This window comes from Tasmannia lanceolata, unplaced genomic scaffold (genome assembly GCF_043159265.1).
Source record: "Tasmannia lanceolata isolate RefF3 unplaced genomic scaffold, GAP_Taslan_0.1 ptg000006l, whole genome shotgun sequence".
Classification (NCBI taxonomy): Eukaryota; Viridiplantae; Streptophyta; class Magnoliopsida; order Canellales; family Winteraceae; genus Tasmannia; species Tasmannia lanceolata.
Window position 1 is genome coordinate 1,171,318 of NW_027518683.1, and position 27,872 is coordinate 1,199,189.

At 38.1% G+C, this 27,872-nt stretch overlaps 1 long non-coding RNA gene across 1 annotated transcript; it reads left to right on the forward strand.

Annotated features, from left to right (window-relative positions):
* The first annotated feature begins 5,967 nt into the window (after positions 1–5,967).
* Positions 5,968–27,527, forward strand: LOC143879181 (uncharacterized). Its single transcript, XR_013251156.1, has 6 exons — positions 5,968–6,238; positions 6,961–7,003; positions 7,105–7,274; positions 9,801–9,881; positions 14,265–14,421; positions 26,835–27,527. It is a non-coding gene; the product is annotated as an uncharacterized LOC143879181 (long non-coding RNA).
* Positions 27,528–27,872: the final 345 nt, after the last annotated feature.

Below are 27,872 nucleotides of genomic sequence, written 5' to 3' on the forward strand. Positions count from 1 at the left end.
TGTACAATTCTTTCTTGGTCCGTGCATCGCACGGGGTTTTTTGCTAGTATATATAGATGATAGAAAACCCTTAGTCAACATCGAGAATTCAAATCACTTTCTCAAGTTCTCTACGTCCTGTTTGTTTTGGATTTTGATAATCGATTGCGAGTCCAAAACTGATTATTGGACCAAAATGTAAATGTAAATTTGAGGGGATTTGCTAGGGACTTTTGCAGAAAGGCATTTCACAGCTGGCTGTTGCATGAAAGCAGCCACCTCAGATGAATTAAATTAGTAAGCCACAATTCTGCTGAAAATTGAGACTATGTGGCTGCTCTCATGCAACAGCCAGCTGTGAAATGCCTTTCAGTCCCTGGCAAATCCCAAATTTGAGTCCAATATTCAGTTTTGGAATCACAATCGGTTCTTATAATCCAAAACAATCTGTGACTTGGTCATTAATCTCATAATCGAAAACAACCAGTGACTTGGTAATTAATCTCTTACGATTTTTCTGGATGGCGTTCATTTTTCAGCCTAATTATTGTCTTAGTTTATTTTTGAGTTTTAGTCTATACTCTAGAGCTCATTTCTACTACATGGCGCACCACCTTAGGTGTAAATAGTAATGATGTAATGATCAAGACTATCTATATTTATGGTGTGCCGTGAGACTTGTTGGTTAATCATGCTATTGCTCTGGATTTGCAAACAACCACGTTTATTTTAGTAAAAAGGTGCCTTAGATGCACTTGATTTCAAATTAACAAGTGCTAACTAAAAAGGATCTCGGTTATAGTTTTTCTTTCGACGGTAACTCTATATTTTTCCAGTGAAATTAAACACCTGAAATTCAACCCCCCACGCCACACCAAAAAAACAACAACAACAACTAGGGTTACAACTCGAGTATGGCGGCGCAGGACGGGTTTTCCATAACCCTACCCTACCCTAGATATTATATCGGGTCGGGACAAGTCTTTACGGGAAAACCCGATATTCATAAGTCCGACTCTACTCGAGTATCTCAATCGGGTACTTGGGTGGGGTTGGGTTGGGTTGGGTTTTTAATGTTCGTACTATAGTGATTAATTTCAAAGATGGTTGAAGACAACAAATCGTCACATGAAAAATCTCTAAATATAAGTTGTCAAGTGCATGAATTTAAAAGAGCAATGCTAAGGAAACCGAGAGTACCACCGAAAAGGGGACCTAACAAATTGATTGTGGCCACATCCTCACAAGTGACGTGAGCAATCCCTTAAGTTCAGGGAAATCAACAAAAACTTCAATTTTTTGCACACATGGCCTATTCTCGTTGCAAGTCCCGTACTGGTGGTACTCTTGGTCTCCATATCATTTTCCAATTTAAAAAGGAAAATACTTTTTTGAATCACAAGCGTGATCACCTAGGTGGAAACAATTTTATCAATATACTTGAAAATAAATTGACAAGATATTTAAGAAAATCATGGCACGCCTATAAGAGTCGGGTTGGGTTTTGGGTTTTTTTTCTTTAAACACGTCCCAACCCGAAATTAGGTTAGGTTTTTCAACCTGAAACCTGACCCGACCCATGATATTTTCGGGTTATGTCGATGTGGGTCGGGTAAAACTCGACCTAAGTTGCAGCCTTAAAAATAACTACTATAAATGAATTTTTAATCATAAAAATAAGAGCTTCTATCTCTTTTTCCTTTTTTTCAGAAATATAGATTTTACCGATCAGAAATAATAATAAAATGATAGTGCCTTGGAGCTTTTGCTTTTTGGTGGAATGAAACCAAATGGATGGAGCTAGGAGATACAATTCAAGAGAAGGAACTTGTTCTCTTGATGCCAAGCACAAAAAATATAATTCAAGATGTTATACAACTCAACAACTCAACTCAACTCAACTAAGCCTTTGTCCCAAACCAGTTGGGGTCGGCTAATGAATCCTTTAGAAAAATTTCATGAAGAAGGTGAAAGAGTTTACCTGGCTCAAATTGACTAAGTCTAATCACGACACTAGTTGGGTTCGTCTACATGAATCATCTTCTTTCATTCTCTCCTATCCAAGGTCATGTTCTCTGCTATGTTCCTAGCCATCAAGTCTTTCGTCACTGTTTCTACCCAGGTTGTTTTCAGTCTGCCCCTGCCTCTTTTTACTTCATCAACTTGGCACGAGTCAATTCTTCTCACTGGAGCATCCAAAAGCCTACGTTGAGTATGCCCAAACCATCTTAATTAAGCAGTGCTCTCTCATTTTCTCCTCAAATTTTACTTGAATGGATTGTAGCAAATGAAGCTATGTTGGGAAGCAAGTCATTCCAGTTTGTGTCCGAATAAAAAATCGAAACAATTAACAAATTTGTATGCAAATACTAGAAAAAATAAAGTATACTATAAATACATAATGCAAAATCGGAAAGCAAGAACAAAAATTAAATCGACCCCAAATCAAACTACAGCACTAAATTTACGTGGACGACTCTTCATTGTAAAGGGAAAATCTGCATGACAAGTCTGAAAGAAATCCACTGAAACAAAAAAATATTACACATCTTTCTTCATAATTAAGTTCTTTGCCCAATACTTGAGGTTTATCACAAATATAAAGAGAACACAGAAATAGAAAGATACATGGTTACCTCAGAAATTAACAACACCCCCCCCCCCCCCCCCCCACACACACACACACACACAACCGACACACACACAGCAGAAACACAAATAAAATGTTGTCATTTTTCCTCTCCCCGAGGACCTTTGGGTCTGTCACTGTTCATTCTGCTTTCCTAGTTGCAACTAGTAGGACATGGCATTGAGTCCCGACCCAACATTTTGTGTTGAGAATTTTTCAAGCGCTCATTTCTGTTCTGCTATGAAGAAATGAGATGGTTGTGTCCCCTTTGAGAGTGTATGGTGGATGAGCCGCATTACAATTATTGAACTCAACTGTCAGATCAGTGGGTTGCAACCCAAACAATTTATAAATATGGGCAAACATCCAATTCAGGTTCTATAATTGAATGACAATAAATGTGCAACCAGGTTTGTTCAGGGTAGGGCGACCCTCGGGGAGACATTCTTCTTTCAAAGTGTTTTGCCATTAGAGTGAGGGCAGTAGGGCACCGGAGAGGGGTCCTAACTCACAACAAACCACACCCACCTAACCTTGAAGATCCCAATGACATCATGATCATGATAAGTATAAATTTTCTTTCATGAATCATGACCCTTGTCCAACAGCTCCGATTCAACAGTCTATGTTTATGTGTCCCAATTAATCTTGGGTTGAGGCATTGACTATAAAAAACGGAAACTGCTAAAAGGGCGGTGATTTTTAGACTCATTCATGTCACATCTTTGTGATCATATCTTTCGATCTGACCGTGACCCCAAAACAAGCCAAAGGGTCTATATTTCGCATTAGATAAAAAAGTATATATTAAGCCTCAGCTCAATTCGTCAAGGTCTTAATTAGCTCAATTCGTCAATTCTTCAACCTCTTGTTCGGAGTCTCAATCCCAGCCTACCGACCAAGAAAATGAAGGTCTATATTTCACATTCAAACATTACGACTGAACAATTATAAATGTTGGAGCAATTTTCATATTTTTTCCGCATCCTGACAGCCCTTCAATAGAAGATCTAATCATTCTCAAATCATGATGGTTGGCACAAGTTAAGCTTCTCATGGTATACTTTTAGTCCATGTTTGGAAACAATGAAAAATTATTCCATGGAATTATCGTGGGCCCAATTGGTTGAGAGGGGGAGAGGAGGAAGAGGGAGAGAGTTGCGTGTTGGTTGAAGTGGAGAAAGCATCACTAATCCCCACAAACAAGTGAAAACAAATATTAGCTACTTAAAATTGGTATTTTGTTTTCCTCTTTTTTTGGAGCTTTTATGCTTCCCTCGCTCCCGCTTCTCAGTTTGTCCCTCTCCCGCCTATCTCTAACAACTGATCCCACAAATATTCCCTGGATGCCAACCATGGCTTTGGTATGTGATAGAGTTTTGCATTTTTACATTTTTGTGATTTTGCAGTAAAATCTACCCTAGGGGTGCAACTCGATCGGGTCTATTTTTGGGAATTCGGGCTGAGACTTTACCTTAAAATCAGGTCGGGGATTCCTATTCATTTTTTAGCAAAAGCTTAACCCGACCTCACCCAAGTTACACCCCTAATCTACCCCATCATCGATAAATAATACGAGAAATATGGAAAAAACAAAGCACGAGGAACATTGAGTTGTACGTGGTTTGATAACAATGACTAGCTTTTATGTCGAACGTTCATGTGGGTAATCATGGTGCTAGACTTGGATATTTGATCCAATAAACAACTAAAACACCAAATGTTTGTTGTACCCCCATTACCTAAAACTAACTCCTTACTAATATAGAAAACCCACCTCTCTCTTTGTAGTTTAGGTTTCTCCAAAATATCTCCTAGTCAAACTAGGAGACCAATACAAAAGTTAAGACCTAAAACCCCAATAATCTTGGGGTGATGATTTTTTTGCCCCTGCTGTAAGATAATGCGCCCCTCCCTTTAACATGAATTGTGGGCAGACTTTAACGCTTTTTGACGTGAAATCAAGTTAAAAAGGGGGCGGAAAAATCATCGCCCTAATCTTCACATCTAATCTTCACATCGACTTGTTTTGTAGTCATCTTAGAGATTTTTTTATTAATCTCTCCACCACTGTCAATAACCTAGAAATCTATTCCAAATGCAAAAAAGATCCCACAAGGTCCTCATCTTGTTAGATAGTTATGGCTTCATGACCTCTTCCGACTTCACTATTCTTTTTCAAACAACTCTTAATCACCAAATTGTCATATGAATAAGAAAGAGATGTAATGAATAATATGCCTTTATCTTCTTCCTCCATCTTAACATCAACTTCACGAAGCTGATCGAAAACGTATTCATGTGTTTCAAAAGATTCCTGCCTTAGCCTGTACAATTGACACATTAGATATTACTTGTAAGCCTTTTACCCTTTCTTTCTCTCACAGTGAAAGAATACTCCCTAAAACTTAACTCCTAATTAAAACACGATACTCACCTCTCTTTTTATTTTAGGTTTTCTCTAAAATCCGGAACTCTTTCTTAGACATACGCCAGGAATTCAAAACAAAAGTTCCCTAAGAAATAAGATCAAAATCTGGCATGCCTGAGAATGAATATGCTCATTGTGTCCTCTCAAAACTTTTCAGGTGGGACTATTCATTTTGGAGGAAACGTGAGAAAAAACTTTTAGAAATAGTGGCAAAATTGTAAATAAAAGGATTTTTCATAAAAGATTTTATATTTAACTTTAAGGATTTGCTAAACAATTTCGCAAAAAGCCATATAGTGGCTGGCTTTTGCATGATAGAACAGCCACCTGGTATGAATTAAATGGATAAGACAAAATGTGCCAAAAAGTCAACCTATGTGGCTGTACTCACATGCAAAAGCCACCCGCGAAATGGTTTTATGCAAAATTGCCTAGCAAGTGCATTAAATTTTATGTTAAAAATCTGCCTTTCACTATTTTGTGAAGGGTTGAAATCAATCTCGCTAAAAAACTTAATTTTTTTAGTCTCAGCCCTTCACCAAAAAGAAAATAAAAAAATACAAAATAAAGGCTGATTTCTTGGGGACGCACTTTAGCCACCACATTTCTTTTCCTTCTACTTTTCCAAAATCAGGTAATGCCTTTTTTCCTATAACAATTATTTCAGCCGAAGCGTTCCACCAACCTTTGAAAGTTGTAACTAAAATAGTTTTTATACAAAGCCCTGTCGGAATCGTTTTTCAAGGAAAAATAATTTCAAGAAATTTTTTTTCATGGTTGCGAAACTGGAATGGGTGGAACTCCTAATTTTTGTGGTGCCGACACTTTGCCCCGCACAATATTCCTAAACCGTGCCCACCTTTTCCGAATAAAGTATAATTGCAATAGTCATGGAATTTGAATATTACTAAAAAAATGTGGCCACCTTTTCCGATGAGAGATAAATCCAAAGAGTCTTACCTGCAAAACCCAGGCCACTTTGGCTCTACTCATGGTTGTGTTGTGGGAAGAAAGGTCCGATGCCGCCTACTCAAAGAGCTGTCTTTCACCTCATATATGGATTTTTCTCTTGTCTTGGGTGTGTTCCTTTCTGTTTTTGAATTCTTTAAATTCCTCTAACTCCTTTCATTTCATTTCATTTCATTTCAATTGAGAGAGAAAAAGAGAGGCCTATCAAAAATGGGCATCTGAAATGAACTGTAAGTGCTACTTAATTGATTTCTCCTAGTTATTTCATGACTAATTGTGTTGAGTTTATTTGGTTTAGCTTCAATTCTAGCTTAGTATGGTGACAGGCAAGATATTTTAGATATCAGTTTTGCACAGAACCGTATATGCACAACGCTAATGTTGTAAGTGCTACTGATTTGACTAATTGTGCTGAGTGTAGGTGGTTTAGCTTCTTTTCTAGCTTACCAAGGAGACTAGCTAGATATTTTAGATCATTTTAAAAAAAAAAGCTAGATATTTTAGATATCAGTTTTTCACAGAACAGTTTATACATGACACTAATGGTGTATACTCAACACAAATGTTGTAAGTGCTACTGAATTTGTATCTCCTATTTATTTCTTCACTAATTGGGTTGAGTTTAGCTGGTTTAGCTTATCTTCTAGCTTAGTAGTGACACAAGCTAGATATTTTAGATATCAGTTCGACACAGAATTTAGGCATACACACAACACTTATATTGTATATGCAGACAATTTGACTTCTGAAATTTGGATGATTTCTTTCTCTTTTTTTACTGGATATGAAATATTCATGAATGGATTGTTCAATGTTCCAATAATTCAGTTGCTAATCTAATCATCTATCATTTTGCTTGACTGGTTTGTTTACCGGTGTTATTTAAACACCTTGCTTAGTTTCTGTTCAAATCATTTCCGAGGAAACTGATCTGATTCTTCCATATTCTTAGGCCTCTTTCCTAATCGTATTGACATTCTATTGAAAAATACAAGGTAACCAATTCTTTAGATATGTACTGAGCCATTTTTGCATTTCCTCTTAAGGTATCTAGATACAAGATATGTTTTCCTCACACCTTGTGTGGACTCTGTAGGGTTTTCAAAGAATTCTGGTATCTGAACAAGGGACCTTGATGAATTCATTACAAGTGATCCGCCTGGCTCCCTGAATGCCATCTAAGAAGCTTGTCAAAGTTGTTGATAAAATTCCTAGTTGGCATCTGAGGAGCCAAGCAGGCCTGACAAGGAATGGTTACAGTTTCAGGTGCATTTCGATACAAATACATGTCATTTTATACGTTTTATCTAATTTTTTTTCACAACTGTTTGTGTTGCAAGACTTTCCCAATGCAAATGGAGAATTGAAGATGGAGACGGTCAAACTATCTTGTTCAGGGACAAGAAACTTTTAATTTATATTGTGTTTGAGTCTGTTTGGCAGGAAAATGGGTTCAAACATTCACTGTCCTCATCAGAGTAAACCACCCAAAGTGAAAGAGCAGGAAAAAAAAATTAGCACAAGACCACTGATAACCCCTTTGAATGTTATATCCTTTCGCAGCTTGAGGTATTACTGCCAATGGAACAAAACTTAGCACCGCAACGTTGCAGAGGAACCCTCCTCCGCAATGCACTAATACCAAGGTTAAAAAGGGGTGTGGAAATATCAATAAAAACCACAGACCATGGAATTAATATTTCCACACCCCATGCTATGAGTACATTTCGGAGAAGTTCCTCCGCAATGTTGCAGAGCCACGTTCTGTTCCTGTCAATGTGAGGTACTATTGTCGGAGGAGATCATTTAGAAAGATTTAGGGACTCCTTGGATACCTCCAAAAATTATTTGCATATAATCTTATATGCAAATAGTATTGAAGTTAAATATGATTATTTGTAAATAATGGCTATAATAATTTTAGAAATGATCTAGTTACCAACTTCCAAAGCTGCCTTAGGCCCTGTTTTTTTTTGGACATTGAGAACCGATTAATCAAAGTTAAATATGATTATTTGTAAATAATGGCTATAATAATTTTAGAAATGATCTAGTTACCAACTTCCAAAGATGCCTTAGCCCCTGTTTGTTTTGGACTTTAAGAACCGATTATGAGTCCAAAACTAATTATTGGACTCAAAATTAATCATAAATTTGAGTTCAATAGTCAGTTATGGACTCATAATCGGTCCTCAAAATCCAAAACAGACACAGCCTTAATGTACCATTTGTAAATAGTACTAAATTAAAACACTTATTTGCAAATGAAGACCAATTTTGGTTGCATTCAAAGAGGCCCTTAATGAGTGTTTTGCATCCAAAGTGCCAAAATAAGTACCATTTGCCGTTCTGCCATATCATCATACTATTATGAGTTGAATAACACCTTGAATGGATCTTTCATACCATCTGTAGATTGTTTATTAATTTACAGAAGCTTCCTAATGGTGTGTTCTCCATGGCTATAGCAAGCCGGGGATTATTTTATCAATGAATAGAATTCCTATACTCTGTTCATGTCGACCTTTGCTCTTGGATAAAATATAACCAGAACAAAATTGGAGAACAGTAGACATGATAATTGCAAGATAAAAATTATCCTAGCAGGATAACCGAACCCAGGAACAGCTTATCCAAGGATTTATATCTGTATGGAGAACATTCCCAATAGGATGATGTGGCTACACTAGTTCTAGGTTTTTTGGTTTAAGCTTTGTATGCCTAGCCTGGATGACATCCATCATGGTATTGAATCCATCATTCCCCAGTTAATAGCCAAAAGCTTCAAAATCCCAGTATGAGATTTGTTTTATTATCCTAATCAAATTATAACAATAATATGTCGCTGTAAATTCTTATGGTCCATACAACATCATGTGTAGTTTTTGGGTTAGGTGGCCATAAGTTTCAGAGGTTGTTGAATTCTGTAATAACTTTGTTTTTCATTTTATCAGATAATATTTTTGTTGTTGTAACTTTGTAGTCTGTGACCTGTGTGTTGTATTCTTGGAGATTCAAGCATACCAAAGTTCAGTAACTAGTAACTTCTGTTGTACTTTCTATCATACTTAGTTGACCGTAAGCATGTTTAATCTCAAAAGTATCTGCGATCCCTAAAAAGTTTCCATAATCTCTTCTAGTATTGTGTTATTTTCTTCCGTACATACAGCCAATCCATTTTACAGATCTGGACACTCAAAACTAATTTGACTGTCAAAAGTAATTCATTAGTGATATTCATGGCTCAAACCGTGTGACTTTCAGCATTCATGGTTTGTGACACCATAGAAAAAACAGACGCATTTATGTAAAAGACGCAAATCAATGACTTCTATGATAGAAGTAGCAAGATAGATTGCTAAACAATGCTACCAAGTTATGTCTGTAGCTTACTTTATAGCTCTCAGAGTTGTGCAACCAAAACATAAATTACATCCAGCAATGTCTTTAGTATGATTATGAAATACTTTATTGAATTGAACTCATGTTAAGTTTCTCCACCTCAACCAGCAAAAGAAGAACATGCAGATTTTTCATGAATTGCTTCATATACCTTGGTGCTCTTCTCCATCAACAAAGATGATTGTGTTGGGTATCAAAAATATAAATATTGGCATAACTCTCTTTTGCTAATATTCTGTAATTAATGATACTGATAAACTTACAGTCAATCGCCAGCAGAGTTTTTAAAAAAGGACAGATAGCTCTAAGCCCATGTTTTTTTTTTGCCATCTCTACATTTGTTCTATGGAAAGCAACTAAGGAGTTGACAATACACTGGCTGAATTTCAGGTTGTTTGTAAAGCTCTTACTCTTGTCAATGAAAAACATCATCACCATCCTCTCTGGAATGAATGAAGTTCATCCTTTATGGTAAACGATGTGTTAATTTTAAAGTGTATTTTTTGGTTAGCTTTATTTTGTTTTATTTTGAGAGGTGTAGTGAGGAGAAATATGTATTTTGTGTCCATGGGCATTTTGGTCTTTTGTTGGCCTAGCTTGCACATGTGTGAGCCACACATGTTTGCTACAACTTTTCCCACTACTTCCTATTTCAAATTCAAACCCTACTTGAAACTCTCAACCCGCTATCCTAGCATTAAAGTCCCCACTTTCCCATACCTATTATCTCCTACCAAAGCTATTACTTCTCTTTACTTTCCATAGACTAAGCTTATTCTAATTAACTTCACTTTTGTAGAGATTCTCCACTACCTAGACCTCCATTGAAGCTTCATTGAAGCTCTCTTGTGTGCAAGCTTTTCTCTTGAAGCTTTCTTCTTTTTATTGTTGTTTATCTTGTAGTGTTGTTCTTTCTATCATCTATTGAAGCACATCTCTTTTGGGCATTGCTCTTCTTCTACTTGGTTGTTCATCTTGGGCTAGTGTAAACTTTGGTTTCACTATTTGAGAAGAGGATTTTCCTGTGTTGTGAAATCCGTCTTACTCTATATGGTATCAAAGCCACAAGCGTGGTAGTTGGTGCTTATCAAGATTTTCTTGGTGAAGAAGTTCAATCGGTGCTTTGAAGATGAATATGAGTGGAAGGGTTAGTGGACTCGGCATTGAGTTGCTAAATCAATCAAATTACAAGATATGGAGAACATGTATGGAGTCTTATCTTGTGGGAGAAGATTTATGGGAGGTTGTTTGTGGAAATGCCGTTGTAGCTCCGGAAGATACACAAGAAAATGTCGATGTATTGAAGGCGTGGAGGATGAAGAATGCCAAGGCCGAATTTCTTTTAAAGAGGTCTATTTCACATGACTTGTTTGACCACATCATTGGGTGTAAATCGGCGAGTGCGATTTGGACTACCCTTGATGGATTGCTCAACAAGAAGAATATGGCTCATCTACAAATGTTGGAGAATGAGTTAGCAAATACTACACAAGGTAGTCTTTCTATTTCTCAATTCTTTTTGAAGATTAAGAATCTTTGTTCGGAGATTTCTCTATTGGATCCGGAAGAGCCTATTTCGGAGGCACGAATGAAGCGGCATATTATTCGTGGGTTGAAAAGAGAGTACATTCCATATGTTACGTCGATTCAAGGGTGGGATTGGCAACCTTCTTTGGTGGAGTTTGAGAATCTTCTTGCTTCACAAGAGTCTTTAGCTAGACAAATGGCGGGTTGTTCAATATCCGGGAGTGAAGGAGAATCATTATTTTCAAGCAACAAGAAGCCTTTCAACAAATATAAAGAGAAGAAAATTTTTCCAAGTAAAGGTGGAGATGAAGGTGGATCATCCGTTATGGGTAATGAAAACCGAAAGGGTATCAAGTGTTACCGATGTGGTAAACTTGGGCATATACAAAAGAATTGCCATGTGAAATTGAAGGATGGTAATGTAGCCGAAAATGTTGATGACTGAAAAAATGAAGAAGATTGGGGTAGAGGTATGGCATGTGCAACTTATGTGATTAATCGGGTACCTCTTAGTCCGATTAATATGAGGTCTCCTTATGAGTTGATGTTTGGAGTGAAGCCTAGTGTCAAGCATTTCAAGGTTTTTGGTTCAATTTGCTATGTGCATGTGCCGGATGAAAGGAGAACCAAGTTGGATGCTAAGGCGAAGAAGTGTATTTTCATTGGATATGATGAAAGGAAGAAAGGTTGGAAGTGCATGAATCCTACAACTCACAAGTCCATTGTTTCAAGAGATGTTGTGTTTGATGAAGTCTCTTTCTATTATGATTTGGATGGTGGTTCCACTAATGGTGTGGTTGTAGGTGAGCACATCATTGTTGAGGTTGAGCCTCAAGCAACAATGAACTTGCCGGTGACACCAAATGTTCCAATGGAATTTGGGTCTTCCTCTTCTTTGCCGATGGGGGAGCAAGGTGATAGGGGGAGTGATGTTGCATGTCACGTTCAAGAAGATGAGCAAAATGAAGAAACTAATGAAGATGAGTGTAGTGCATCACATCTTAGAAGATCCAAAAAAGAAAGATTGTCAAGCCGGCACGGTATCTGGATGAGAACATGGTGAGCACTTATTCTTGTTTTCTTTCCGGTCCATTTGATGACAATGAGCCTTCTTGCTTTGATGAAGCAAAAGGGGTGAGAGAATGGAAGGATGCCATGGATGAAGAGATGAATGCACTTGTGAAAAATGAGACTTCGGATCTTATTCCTAAGCCTAATGATGTGAACCTGGTTACATGTAAATGGTTGTACAAATTGAAGCAGAAAGCGGATGGGAGTGTGGATAGATTCAAAGCAAGGTTGGTGGCTAGAGGGTTCTTTCAAAAGTATGGAGAGGATTATGAGGAGACCTTTAGTCCCGTTGCCAAGATGACTTCCGTTCGAGTTGTAATTTCATTGGCCGCTTGTCAAGGTTTGGAATTGTTTCAACTTGATGTGAAAAATGCATTTTTGTATGGTGAGATTGACAAAGACATCTACATGGAGCAACTGTTAGGTTACAATTCAAGTGATCATCCTGTAGACACTCCATTTTGACCGTGCCCTAATCCCTTCATTTTTTAGCAAAACCCCATCAGATCAGTGAGGTAGGACCCCAAACTCCACCCTAAGCTAGGTTAGGGTCTCACCAAAGTCATTGCAAAATTTCGTCGAAATCCGAGCGAGTTTGCCTAGCGAACGAGTAGTGCAAGGTCGTAGTGCAAATTAGTGCGATTATCATTTTATTTTTCGTCAGTTGTGCACCCATCAAAACTTGGAGTGTCAATATTAATTTCCGAATTTGCTTATAAATACTCACTTAAACTCATTTTCTGGATGGAGAGATTTTATTTCTAATCCTAGGGCTCTGTTTGGTTACGTTTTTTTGAGTAATATAGCAGGGAATGTAATTCTCCTAATTACCCAAGGGGTGTTTGGTAGGGATTTAGCATAAATTGGAATTTTGACCGTCTGTTATGTCGGGCGCTTGTCGGGTGACGTGGAACCCTCGAAATTCGCCGGACGAATTTCTCCAAATCGAAGGAAAAATGGGAGAATTTCTCAGGGAAATTCTTTTTCACCGTAATTGTCGTAACTTTCTACTTTTGCTTGTAGTTTTTCCTTAATTGTCATATCTTATTACATTTTGTTGGTATTTTTTTTCGTAATTTTCAAACTTTATGACCATTTCTAGGTAATTTTTTATTTAAAACTTTATAACTTCTGCTATTTTACTTTTTTTTTGTAATGATTACTTTTTTTGCTTATTTTTGCTTTTGCTAGCAACCTTTGCCCATGTGCGCATCTTTGCACAAGGATGGCCACATGCCAAGAAGTAGCATAGAAGAAGTTTGCTAGCAAATTCCTATATATATATATATATAAAAGGTAATGTTATCAACACTACTGTTTTCTTATGAGGGCAGTCTCACTTTATTAAAAGTATGGTATGGCCCACACCATAGGATGATCCAAACCGTCTATTAGATGGGCCATAGCCTAAATAGGTTATGCTCCAAAAATCATTTCCATAGGATGATCCTAACCCTCCAATCTGAATGTTAGAGGGTTGATCCTAACCCCCTATAGATCGGAGGGTTAGAATCAACCAATGGAAATAATTTTGGGGCATAACCTATTTAGGCTATGGCCCATCTAATGGACGGTTTGGATAATCCTATGGTGCGGGAAATACCGTACTTTTTATAAAGTGAGGAGTGCCCTCATAAAAAAACAGTAGTGCTAATAACATTCCCCAAAAAAATCTTCAAAAATACGATAAAAAAACTCCTGCACATCTCCTACCCCCAACCAAACAACGTCGGGGAGATTTGCTCACAATCTCCCCGTTGACTGATTTCCTTTTGATTTCCTTTTGATTTCTTCTTCTCTAAATCCCCCCAACATCTATCAGCATCCAAACAAAGCATAGCAGACAGAAAATTAGAGAAAGAGAGATCCCCAATTTCGAACCCTAATTCATCCTTCTTCTCCGGCTAATTCTCCGGCCAAATCCTGCCTTTTTCCTACAAGATCGATCTTCGGCCAGCACATTCCTTTCATTTTTCATTTTGTTCCTCATTGTTTCCCTACTTGAAACCCTAGTTTTTTTGTATTCTTTGAAGCCTAACTCAAAGCTTCAAGCCCTAGATCCTCATTCAAAACCTGAAATCAGATGTAATAATCTTTGATTTGAAGTGTTTTTTAGAAACCTTATGCTGACACTTACAAAAACTCAAATCTACCATGTTTTGTTAACCTAAACCCTAGATTTGAACTTTAAACTTTAGATCCTTAGAGCTTTAAGCTTTCAATATTCATTAAGCATAATATCTGAGTAACTTGAAGCTTTAGGCGAAGGAAGAAGAGAAGAAAATCTGAAGTTTTGTAGAGGAACTGATACGAGGAGGAAAAGACAAGCTCTAGCGAGTTCGAGCCAATCCTTTCTTCGTTTGTGAAGACATTAACAGGCTATCAAGGTGTATTACAACTCATCTCATATCAGGTAGCTCTATTTTATTTTTTTTACCGATTAAATTGCTTTCAAAAGAAAAAAAAAATAGAATACTCATGATTGTGAATTTTTTCTGATAATTTTGTTTAGATGATTTTGTTTATCATTGTGTGTTGAAATCCTATGTCCTGTGTTAAATTGAGTATGGAATGAGGAGATTTGTGGAACAATTGCCCAAATGATTTCGATCTTGTAGGTTCTTCTATTGTTTGGGAATAGTAATTTTGTTATTTTTATGCTATCATCAAAGATTCACTAATAAAAATGATACAAGTGTAGAATAGTTGTTTAAAATGTATGAGGATTGTAATTTAGGTGCTATAACATACTGTTTTAATTAAAAATTCTTTTACTGTTTCAATTAAAATTTCTTTTCAATGATTTTTTTTTTAAAAAGAAGAAGAAAATGTTAGTGTTATGTTTTTTTTTTTTTATATAAGCATATATCTGTTATGAAATCGATTTGTTGCTGTTGATGTAATTTACTTGGGAATTGACTTCACAAAGTCTGAGTTATGCTCACTGTTAGATTTACACAATCATGAGTGAGGTCATTTGGTTCTACTTAAGACCTTAGGATCTAGCATTTATATTAACATGTTTCTTTTATACTCATTAGATAACAGAAAACTAAATAGATTAGAATAACCATTCTTAGGATAGAACCCAACCTGGTGATCCTAGTGCCATATGTTTGTCCTCAGTTTTCTGGAGAATAATGATGGTTTTAGAAAAAAGGAAGCCAATATGCACTATTGAAGTGTTTAGCCGTGGTTATGGCATTCTCATCCTTTTGTTTCTTTCGTTTGGACGAGAATATTCTCAGACTTTTTAGTTGTTGAGTTGCTCTATTTTATCAACTTACTCCTTGAGTAATAAAGAGAAAGGAAATGGATAAATTAAACAAGAATGATTCAATGCAAATGTTAAAGTGTAGTAGTGTGAAGGTTATTAGAAAGGGTTATGCTATTTGACTTCAATGTAGCTGAGACTAGGTTTAGAAATTTGAAAAGCTTCATCATTTAAGATTTTTTTTTTATGATAAAAAGTCAGTTGATTGTTCTTGTCAGGTTGTCTGTCTGTAATATTTGTTTTGAGGATAGCTATATAATTTAAATGTTAGTTAATTAATTCAATAATACATATCATAGAGCTGAATATTGCTTTGAATTCAGGCACTTTACATTAGAATTGATATTTGATACTATATAATGTTGACTATAGTACTGAGTGGGATAATCTTATTTTCAAATATGATAATGACTGAGTCTGGTATTGTTGGATATATAAGAATGGTTGTCTTCTGAATGAAGCGCTTATGAGATGAGTAACTTGTTTTCCATTTGAAGCTCATCAGATTATTCAGCCCTTTGAACCCTCCAGTAGCCCTCATTTTGTTGGTTGAACATGATAAAGCCTATAGCAACCCTCATTTTGTTGGATGAACATGGTAATGCCCATAGTAGCCCCTTTTTATTGTTGAGATATGACAATGTCCATAGCACTCCACACACAGGTTTTGTTAGCATATCCATGTTTTAGCGATTGTGATCCCTTCAAACATTACTTGATATTCCCAATATTTAGTTTGGATGATGGTTTTTGGTTGATTAATACAGGTCCTGTTGTGATAGTCAATATTCTTTTGTGAGTCAAGTACCCTTGTATGACATATCGTGATTATGCAATGTCATTTCCACAGTCTTTCGTTCCCTATGCTTGTTTAGTACAATTAGATGAAGCTTAAAAGCTAGGGTAGTCCTTAAAAGCTAGGGTAGTCCTTAAAAGCTAGGGTAGTCCTCAAGATAATATATTCTATGAGATAGCATAACTATACTCCGTTATATATTTAACTCTGGATAGTTTTCTTTGTTCATTGGCCGGATTTGATGCTAGTATGATCTCGTCAGGTAAAGTGAATACAATTTATCAAATTGTAGAACTTGCGGTAATTATTTGTGCATAATCTGTTCAATTTCTATGAATGAATTGGATGCAACTTTCTTTATCATTTTAAGAATTCTTAGCTGTTGTATACATATAATTTATTGAGTTAATGAAACTTGTGGAATTAGCTTCTAATTGAGTATGAGATTTAAGACCTTGGGAAAAGCATTATATTTTTATATCATTTTCAGAAACAAATCGAATTTTTGGAAAGCTATTTTAGGAGGCTTGAGGATAGCGGCTATAAACTGTTGGAAATTGGCAGTGGGTCATTGGAATTGTAGTACTCATATTTTTAATCTAAGCATCAAAGTAATTAGTTTGTTTTCCTGCTATAACTATTTCATTCATGGATGAATTGTCACCCAGAAATTGGAATTGCTCATGAATAGATTAATAGTGTTCTGTCAACATATCATTTATCTGTCACCTGATGATGTAATAGGAGAATATAACCTGTATACACATCATTTGCCTATCATGGTTGTTCATGAAGTTCTTGTTGGTAATTGAGTTCATGTTGACACATAAAGAATTATTGAGTAATGGAAACAGATTGCATGCTTTCCTTGCTGAATGTCTTGAGATTTTTTTCTTTATTTTATTCTATTAGGAAATTTCATTCTTAGTTAGCTAGTGGATTAACATATAATTTTGAAGTTTTGTTAAAAATTATGGATTTCTACAATCTCATTGGTCTGTCTCATCTATATTCTTTACATGGCTGGTATTTATTTTGTGTGTATTCTTAGGCGACATTTACTTCATACAAAGAATTATATTCTGTTGGTGGCACATGATATATGCGGGATTAAAGCCTTAGTAGAAATTCAATATATAGGGTCAATGTCATACTAGTTCATTGAAAACCTTTTAACTTGTGATGCTTAAAACAGATCATTTTGGATTTTATATTCATAACCTGTTCCTAGTAACATGGATTTTTTTATTTTTTTTTAAGAAAATATTATGATCATGTGTCCACAAAATTATATATAGCATTTCATTGTCAGGAATACTTTTCAAAGTGCAAATTTGATAAGTCAAGTAGAGTAACTTGTATTTCACTTGCAACTATTTATGATTTTAGAGTTATAGGAGATTTCTTTTGAGGAATATTATTAGAATTTATTAGCATGTTCTCAAGAATTCTTTTGCTAGAGAACTGTAAATATATTATTCAAGGAATTGTACTGGTCTTTACAAAACCTATTGACTTCCACTATTGGTTTTAATTAGGCTCGAGTTTAAGGCGATGAAGGCGATAGCCCAAGCCCATCCATAGAGAACTCGCTTAGTCCAAGTAGCCGTCCCCTCGTTTATTTGTAAGACTTGCTTAGTTTTTTGGATACCCTTAAGCATTAGGAGCCTCTTTCATAGCAAGGGCAATGAAAGAGTCATCTAGAGCCCACCATTCAGGGAGACAAGCTATGTCTCAGTAGAAAAGTCGAACCTTTTGGAGACAGGCTTTGTCTCATTGGTCATAATGTTCTCAGAGTTTAGAAGACTTGCCTAGTCTCGATGACACCCTTATTTGTCCTCTCTTCTATAGGAGACAGGCCATGTCTCATAAGCATCAGCTGTCATTTTTCTTTTAAGAGACTAGCCTAGTCTCACTGGCATCGTTCTCCCCTTTTATAGAGCTACTAGTTCCAAGTCTGTCCTTAGCTAGAGTTAGCTAGATGTCAGTTTTTAGCATAAGAGTCAGTACTTCAGTATCAGGAGTCTGTCCTTTCATCATAGGGGTTAGGATTATGTCCAACCTCTCATCAAGTCATGTGATCTTATCCACTCCTGCAAGGTATAGGATGTTGTCCAACCCTTGCAGAGTCGTGATTCTGTCCAATTCCCCCGCAAAGCATAGGATGCTGTCCAACCTCTGCGGGATATCAGGAGTCTGTCTTACCTTTATGATGATAGGATTTTGTCCTCGAGTCAAAACTCAAAAAATATCTGAAAAACCAGAAATCTCAAAAATCCTGAGTCAGTAAGAGAGTAGTTAGGAAATTCTGTTCCGAACTATGTTTGCTTGATCCCTTTCCACAAGGTACGTAGTGCAGCTTGGGATTCTTATCCCATGTCCAGTCAAACCTTTCAAAATAAGCATTTCAAACATTTCAAAAATATAAAAATTCTTCAAAATCTTTTCAAAAAGATCTTCCCCTAGAGTTAGGAGTCTGTCCTAGATATTTGGGGTGTTTTAGAGTTAGGAGTCTGTCATGATTTGTGTTGATATGCTGTGTTCTGTCGTGTGAGTGTCCCTAGAGTTAGGAGGCCTCGAGTCATGGTTGGTTAGACATTTAGTCAAACGATAGCTAGACAAGGAAGCATTTAGTCAGCCCAAGGTTTTCCTTAGGATGCACAACCTAGTTACACATAGGATGTAGGGCCCATCTGCATTAGCTTAGGGCTAACCAACTTGCATTTAGTTAGGGCATATAGAGTGTCCTAAAATCTACAATCTATTGAAATTTAAATAATCGCACAAGAAGCTTTAAAAACCAGTTGAGTCTAGTTGATCGAGTCAAGAATAGCGGTTCTAGATGGTTAGGCATTGTAGTTTAGAATAGGTCATCAAACTACGTTGATTCTGATTCTTCCCGAGGCCGGGATACGTAGAGCAGCCAGGATGGATGGCCATCTTGGTCCAAGTCAAGTATTGTATTAGAGTTTTAGGATTCGTCTTGTCGAATCATGTATAGAATTGAATTGTGTTGTGTGTTTTGCTGTGTTTTCTTACTTTCATATACAGACCTTATACCTTTAGCTGTAGCATGCATGTGTTTGTACACCAAAATTTAGACACCAATTAGGTATGACACTCATAACCTAGCTATTCTTAGGTGACACTTATTTCATTTTTTTCGTGTGTGCTTATTATTCATCTCCGAGACATATATGATTAGATCGACGTTTTCTCGGAGATATATGTTCTCATTTCACATGATTTTCGCCCAAAACTCTTCAAAATCAATAAGTAAATGGCATAAGAGACCAGGTGTTTGCACATGGGCGGATGAGGTGCTCTTCAGACCTTCCAAATTCGTAACCAGGCACGAACTTTATTTTATATCTCTAGTTATCCGTTGCAATAGAGCATAGTATAGGATCCAGGGCCCACTTCCTTGGATGACGACTCTTCTTTGTTTACGGTACGTCTTTGTAGACACCCCATTTTGACCTAGCCCCAATTTCTTAAAAAAAAATTGAATAAATCCCGAAATTCGGGTCCCAAAACCGAATTCACTGTCTTCCCGAATCAAGTCTCAAGTTCCCGAAACCTAAGGTCCGGAACCAAATTTAAAGTTTCCCAAAATATCCGAACCCGACATGATCCTAAGTTAATAGCCCAACCCGACTCTGAGAAAATTTAACCCAAGTTGCACTCTAATCCATTTTTTTATCTCAAAATCAAGCAGGAGGGAGGTGAAATATCCAATATGGGTGTGCTAATACCAACCCCATGGGCAGTAAGCAAATAAGAGCTAAATGTTAACCCCCCCCCCCAATTTTTTACCCAGACCACCTCACGTAGTTAAAAAGAGTAGTCATAAATACACTTGAAGAGGGTTGTCCAAGGAACAAAAGGGGGTGGAATATATCATTTCCCTAACAAAAGGGATCGAATTAGGGTTTAAGAAAGGAGCCCCATTTTCTGAAAGAGAGGATTTTGAGGGCAGCCGCAAGAAAAAATCCAGAGGAAGAGGAGAGAGGGAGCCGAGGCACCACCACCGTCATCCACCACCACCCTTCACCACCATCTACCCCCTCTCTTCACCTCCACTTCCACCAACAGCAGCCATCAAGGGAGAGACCGCCATCTCCATTGATTCCGGCAAGCTTGCCGGAATCCGGCCTCAAACCCGAAACCCAAAACCCATCTCCATCTTGCCACCACCAACACCGGCCTTCCTCAAAATCCCATTCTCGCCGCATACTTCCTCTCCCCAACCACCATTAAAATCATCTACCAAAACCCATCTCCATTTCCAACCTCTGCAACCCACCTCTTCCCACCCCATCTTCTCCGACCACCAGCCACCACCGATTACCACAAACCCACTTCGAAAACCCTCTTCCACCCTCATCTTCTCCAACCACCACCTCCAAAACCGAAACCCATTTCCACCCCAAACCCATCTCCATTCCCAACCTCTGCAAACCCTCTTCCACCCTTCTTCACCTCCAATCGACCACTAGCCTCCACCACCGCTACCCCAATCCTCAAAAAAAAAGAAAAAAAAGAAGGGAAAACAGAGAGAGATTAGAGAAACAAAGAGAGAGAGAGAGAGAGAGAGAGAGAGAGAGAGAGGTTTGGGGTCGTTTCCCCCAACCTCCCCATCGCCTCCACTCGGAACACGGCCAAGCCGCCTCCACCTCCTCCGTTCCAATCCCAATTTTTTTCTTTTTTCTAACATCATCCCCTTCATCTTTCCCATCGGTTGCAGCCACTCCCAAACCCACAAGCCACCACCAACCTCCACCATCGAAACCACAACTACCATCACCAAATCCACTTCATCAACCCCTCTCCACCACCGCCGATTATCTTCTTCTCCAAACCCCCCATCTCCTCCACCGAGCCCACCACCTCCCTCAAACCCATATAATCTCTTCCATTTTTGGTCTTTATAGCCCATTCATCATCACCAATCTCAGCCGATTGCACCACGGATTGCCGACGGTCATTCAGGAATTATAACCAGTTGCACTCAATACAGGTAATACCTTACCTCCATCTGATTTTTTTTAATGCTATGTCAATCTTGGAAAATGGTATAGAATGAGTTCGTTTATTTCCATTTATTCGTTGGAGCAGTAGGTGGAAGGGTGATGACCTTAGATTTTCTTTTCCCTCCCATGGAAATAATAAGAGAAGTGAAGGTGTTGTAGTCATCAGGGTAAGGAGTTTTCGGTCACTTCCCCTGATACCACTATTTCTTATTACTTGTCCTTGTTTTGGAATCTGGACCTGGGCATAGTTAAATCATTTAGTGTCATAATTTCCATTCCAACCAAAGAGATTCATCAGTTGTGATGGTGGGTGTCGGTGGTTCTACTTCATACCTTGTCCTTGATGACATATGCTTCGATTACTCCATGATAACAGAGTACCATTCCTCTTGGATCTTTCGCGTTTCAGTAGTTGCACGAACCTGAATGGCCTACACTAGTTTTCGTGTCCCCTTGTGTAAGAAGATAAGGATGGTTAGAGCAATTATTCGTGCGGGATGCGGCCTCTATTGGTGTTACCAAACATCAATGTCGTATTATCTTATCTTGATCATCGTATTAAGCTGACTACGTTTCTCTCTGAGTGGATATCAACCCAATCATCTTTTGGTGGTAGAGCGGCCCTAAGGTCTTGCTTCCTTCTTTGGGTTCATTATGATTTTGGTCTTAGACGGTATATTCAAGGCAATGACGGAATGTTTCTTAAGCCAACCCTTTGCCCTTCACATCCTCTTTCCCTTCTTGGGATTCTTACAGGGTATAGGGGTTTTCCCTTCTTTCTGAGGTCATCATTTCTTATAGGATTCAAGGGTTCCACCTTGTCTTTTCCTTGAGACTACTCTCTTCACGTTTCTTGGGATACTCTTTGCATTTCGGGATCCCATCGATTTTGGGAACACTTCGTCACTCCTCTCGGGTCAAGGCGATGACGGACGACAACCTCTTGAGCCAAAACCTCATTTCAATCAAAAGGGATAAAAACAACAAAAACAACAAAAATTCAAAAACAACAAAAGCATTTTTCGAAAAGCTGTTTCGAACTACGTTGGCTTGATCCCTTTCCACAGGGTACGTAGGCAGCTTGGGATTTTTGTCCCAAGTTCAGTCAAACTTTTCAATAAAAATCATTTAAACCCTTAAAAAAAAATCATTTCAGCATCTAAAAATATCTTTCAAGCTTTTCCAAATGGGCAAGGATGGTGATTGCCAGGTCTTTTCAGTTCATTTTCGATTTTGATCGTGGTTTGCCGGTTTTATCGGTTTTTTGACGTTTTATCGGGTTTTGGGATGAGCGACGACGTAGCGTGGCCCATTTACAGGGATTGTCCTCGCTGAGCCCAACGATAGGCTATGACGATCGCGAGACTTGTCCGATCTCTAGCGGATCAGGATCACTGAGCTCGATTCCTTTAGAATCGCTCCCTGAGTCTATCGTATGTCCCATTTTTTTCCTGATATTTTGGGTTTGCGCATACCATATATTTTCTGATTCCTTTCTTTCCTCGCATCTTTTAGTTTATCGTGTGTTTGTCTTTGGTTCCTTGTGTGTTTACTTTCAGCTTGCTCATTCCTTGTGCGTTTAGTTTCACATGCTTAGCTGTAGATATTTACTGCTTTTCTACTTATCATATCTACCATTACTTGCTTAGTTGTAGTTGTGCATGCGGATGTTATTACTTTCCTAGATGTGATGGGTTAGGAATAGATGCAGTGAGTTAGGATTTGGATGTTTATTTTCTTTTGCCCATCCCCGGGTCATGTATGCTTAGATAGACGTTTCTTCGGGGGTACTCGTTCCCATTTCACATGATTTTAGCCCAAAACTCTTCAAAATTAATTAAAAATGGCATAAGAGACCAGATGCTTGCACTTTGGCGAATTGGAGGCGCTTAACACCTTCCCCATTCGTCATCAGGCACGAACTTTTGTATCTCTGGTTATCTGTTGCAACAGAGTATTTCATGGGATCCAGGGCCTACTTCCTTGGATGACGACTCTTCTATGTTATAGGTACATCTTAGTTCCGGGCTGGTCCTTGAATCGAGAGGTATCTCATTTATATCGCCACCCATGCTGTGAGTGGCATCATTTCGAGAGTTCCTTGGTAGAGCTCTCCTTCACATTGTGGAGATCTTAGAGGATCGGTGTGGGATCTCGTGTCCCTCGCTCCAACCGTCCTCGGGATCGGGGTCCACAGCCTTGAATCCAGGCTAGTCCCCGAATCGAGAGGTATCTCCCTTTGTATTGTCACTCATGCTGTGAGAGGCACACTTCTTTCGAGAGTTCCTTGGTAGAGCTCTCCATTCACGTGGATGATCTAAAGAGAGACTTTCTCGTCGGGGGGTTCGTCCCCCGCCTCTCTCGGATCGGGGTCCACACATCCGAATTATGTTTGCAAGCTCAAGAAAGCTCTTTATGGGTTGAAGCAGGCTCCAAGGGCATGGTATGGTAAGATTGCCGAATACTTACAATTTTGCGGTTATTTTGCTTCTAACTCCGATTCTAGTTTATTTGTGAAGAAAGACAAAGGCTTGCTTGTTATTGTGCTTCTTTACGTCGACGACATGATAGTTACCGGCAACAATGATGTTGAGGTTGCAAAGCTAAGGGAGGAGCTATCTATTCGTTTTGAGATAAAGGACGTGGGAGAGCTAAGTCACTTTCTTGGCTTTGAGGTGGAGACCTTGAAGGATGATGCGCTAGTTTCTCAAAAAGGCTATGCGGAGAAATTAGTTGGAAGATTTGGGATGAGTCGAAGTAAAAGATCTTCTACTCCTCTTGATCCCAACATAAAGATAAGGCGGGGAGAAGGCAAGCTTCTTCCGGATCCGTGGCCATATCGTGCTCTTGTGGGTAGTCTCATCTACTTGACTATCACAAGACCGGACATTTCTTTTTCCGTTGGGCTTGTTAGTCGCTATATGCAAGCGCCACGGAAACCACACTTGGAAGCGGCAAAGAGAATTTTGAAGTATGTGAATTCTACTCTTGACTTTGGGTTGCTTTACAAGAGAGGAGTTGATTTTGTGTTGAATGGATTTAACGATGCCGATTATGGAGGGGACTTGGATGATCGAAGATCTACTTCCGGTTATGTGTTTTTGTGTGGATCGGCGGATGTTTCTTGGTGTAGTAAGAAACAAGACTCGGTGTCTCTTTCAACAAAGGAAGCGGAATATAAGGCCGCCGCTCTTGCCTCTCAAGGATGTGTTTGGTTGCGGCGGTTGATTGAAGATGTTCATTTACCTATTCACAAGACGACGACTATTGTTGATGACAACCAAAGTGCACTCAAACTTGCCACAAATCCGGTTTGTCATGCAAGAACAAAGCATATTGAGATCAAGCATCATTTCATTTGTGAAAATGTGTTAGATGGTACAATTGGTGTAGCGGAAGTGAGGAGCAAAGAGAACATTGCCGACATCTTTACCAAGTCACTTTCCAAATGACCATTTGAGCTACTTCGTGGTAAGCTTGGAGTAGTTTCCAAAAAATCACTTTAAGGGGGAGTGTTAATTTTAAAGTGTATTTTTTGGTTAGCTTTATTTTGTTTTATTTTAAGAGGTGTAGTGAGGAGAAATATGTATTTTGTGTCCATGGGCATTTTGGTCTTTTGTTGGCCTAGCTTGCACATGTGTGAGGCATACATGTTTGCCACAACTTTTCCCACTACTTCCTATTTCAAATTCAAACCCTACTTGAAACTCTAAACCCATTATACTAGCATTAAAGTCCCCACTTTCCCATACCCACTATCTCATACCAAAGCTATTACTTTTCTTTACTTTCCATAGACTAAGCTTATTCTAATTAACTTCACTTTTGTAGAGATTCTCAAGTACCTAGACCTCCATTGAAGCTTCATTGAGGCTCTCTTGTGTGCAAGCTTTCATCTTGAAGCTTTCTTCTTTTTATTGTTGTTTATCTTGTAGTGTTGTTCTTTCTATCATATATTGAAGCACATCTCTTTTGGGTATTGTTCTTCTTCTACTTGGTTGTTCATCTTGGGCTAGTGTAAACTTTGGTTTCACTATTTGAGAAGAGGATATTCCGGTGTTGTGAAATCTGTCTTTCTCTATATGATGTTGGGAAAAACTATAAAACCCATCTAACTTCTAGTTCTAGCTAGTTCCATAATCAACTGAATTAAAGATCTTCTCTCTTCTCTCTGATGGAAAATATCCCACATCTTTAGGGAAGGAAATCTCATTGCATACAGATTTTCGAAAAAAGCAGTTATATGTGCCTGAAATTTTCTCATCTTCCAGATATTAGTAGCTTAATTTATGAAGATGCAGCTGGATTTTGGTCTGGATACCTCTATAATAGCTTTTTTCTGGTTTTTCGTCTCTCAAGGTAGTTGCTGCTGTTGTATAATTTCTTGGTTTCATTTGATAAATTTCGGATTAGCTAGCAAAAAAATAAAAATAATCAACAAAGACCTGAAGAAGAAAGAATCTGATGTCTCTCCTCATCGTGAAGTTCGCTGTTCCTACCCACTCCCTTCAACTCCTATAATGGAGTTAATTTCTCCATATTCTTGCTCATTAAGAAGATAGAACTATGGATATCTGAGCTCATCCACTCTCATGACCAAGTTTGAGCTAAATATTTCATGCTCGGAAAGTTTGGGAAAGTGATCTTCAACTAAAATTACATTGCAAAGCTCCCAACATCATGGAGGTGAAGTGGATTCTTCCCCCTTTCAATTTTCTGAAGCTCATTGATGGTTCATCCAATCTGAATACTAGTCCTGCTGGCGCGGGACGCTTGATTTGAGATAAGGCAAGATTTCTCATTGGTATGTGCGAAACAACCGCTTACTCCAAAAGCTTAAGCTGTTATGGTTGGCATTATTCAATCATTAATATTTTAACACTCCCCCTCATGTGTGGCCCCTCGATTTTGGGTTGGCGTACACATGACACATGTGGCCCCTCTTCTGTGGAGGCCATACATGTGGGTTTTGAACCCACTACCTGCTGTGGGGCAGTAGCTCTGACACCATGTGAAACAAACAGTTACTCCAAAAGCTTAAGCTGTTAGAGTTGGTGTTATTTAATGAATTTAATCATTAAATAACATGTATTCCAACTTATGAATTTTGAAATTCCGTTGCAGTTAGCATTCTTTCATTACTATTCGATAAAATAATTGAGAGATCTCATATCTCCTAAAAACAGGATTACCCTCTATGTGTGCAGCTCCCAAAAACATGATTAAACTCGATGTGCAGCCAAAATCAAAATGAGATGGAAGAAACACATACAAACAACAAGAAACGCAAGAGTGTTATGTTGGGATGCCAGCCAAAATGCGCTATCTGATTGAGAGAGATTGGGTTTTCTTTTCTTGATTTTGCACAATTTTGAAGATTGAAATTGATTACGGTTTGGAAACTTAAACTGAGATGCAGATGCCTGATTCTAACGGGCTCGTCTTGGTTAAATGGGGCTGTCCCCATCTAACCCCCATTTAACAGAGAACAAACCCCCCACACCCACACACACACACACACACCTCATTTTACTGAGTTGACCCCCAAATGTCACAGTTTCAACCTTAAATCTGATCGTTTTGACACCAAATTTCACTATCTTCTCTTGTTCTTCATCTTTTTTCATTTTTTTTTTCAACTTCTTCCATTTTTTTTTGCCGTTGATTCTTCTTTCTTCCTACTTTTTCATTTTTCTGACATCTTCCATTTTTTCTTGGCGCAGTCCAAAAGACCCTTTTGCACCCAATCAATGCATATAAAGCATAGAAATGCCCACTTCTTCTTCTCTAAGTTTTTCTGGTTTTTCATCTCCTCCACCACCAACAACCACTGCTGCAACTCAAAAGACGAGGAAGAAGAAAAAGAAGAAGAGGAGAAAGCAGAAAAAGAAAAGGAGGAAGAATTAAAAGAAGAAGAGAGATGAAAGAAAGAGGAGGAAGAAGGAAAAAGAAGCATCCGCACCAGATAAAATGGAAAAGAGGATGAAGTAAGAAAAAAGAAAAAAGATAGAAGACGACGTTACATTTTACTGAGGTGACCCCACTTTTAACCAAGCCGACCACATATTATACTGAGTTGACCGCACATTTTACTGAGGTGATCCCGTGCAGTGGAAGTCGAATGTGAGTAATGAAGAAGAAAAGAGGTAAGACTGCCTTGAAGGGCATTTATGTCTTTTTCCGTATGGCGCAATTTTGATCAGAGTTACATTCAAAATTCATTGTCAGTACATAAATAAAACACATTGTGTGAGTCCTTTTTTCCAAAAAGAAATGCCCACTCTACTTCGATTTATGATTCTTGCAATCCAAATGCACCCAAGGTTGTGGTTGTGCCATCACGTAATGGATGTAGTAGTTATGTCCAACAAGTGTCCGCTTAGGAAGGAGACTAAAAGTGACTTTCTTGCTAGCATTCTCCTAGAAGGAAATAACGAGTTGGAACCCAAGAACTCTTTATACCTTCATTGTCCGTGCCAAGTGACAAAGGACCTAGAAGTTTATTTTCGGGCAAGTGGGGAAAGGAATGATTCTTTTGCAACAAGTAATTACTGCGACTCAGAGGCTGATAGGCTAGCAAGGAATAGTTGCTCTAGGTCGGCTTTGGAAGTCTTTGATTTCCTTTCTTTTGATGTGTTTTCTCGGAGGGATCATGTGAATTGTTCTTGTATTGCATCGATCTTCTCTATCGTCGGGGTTTCCTCATGTTTCGATCTTTTCGATTTAATATAATTCTATACTATTCAAAAAATATAAGTAAT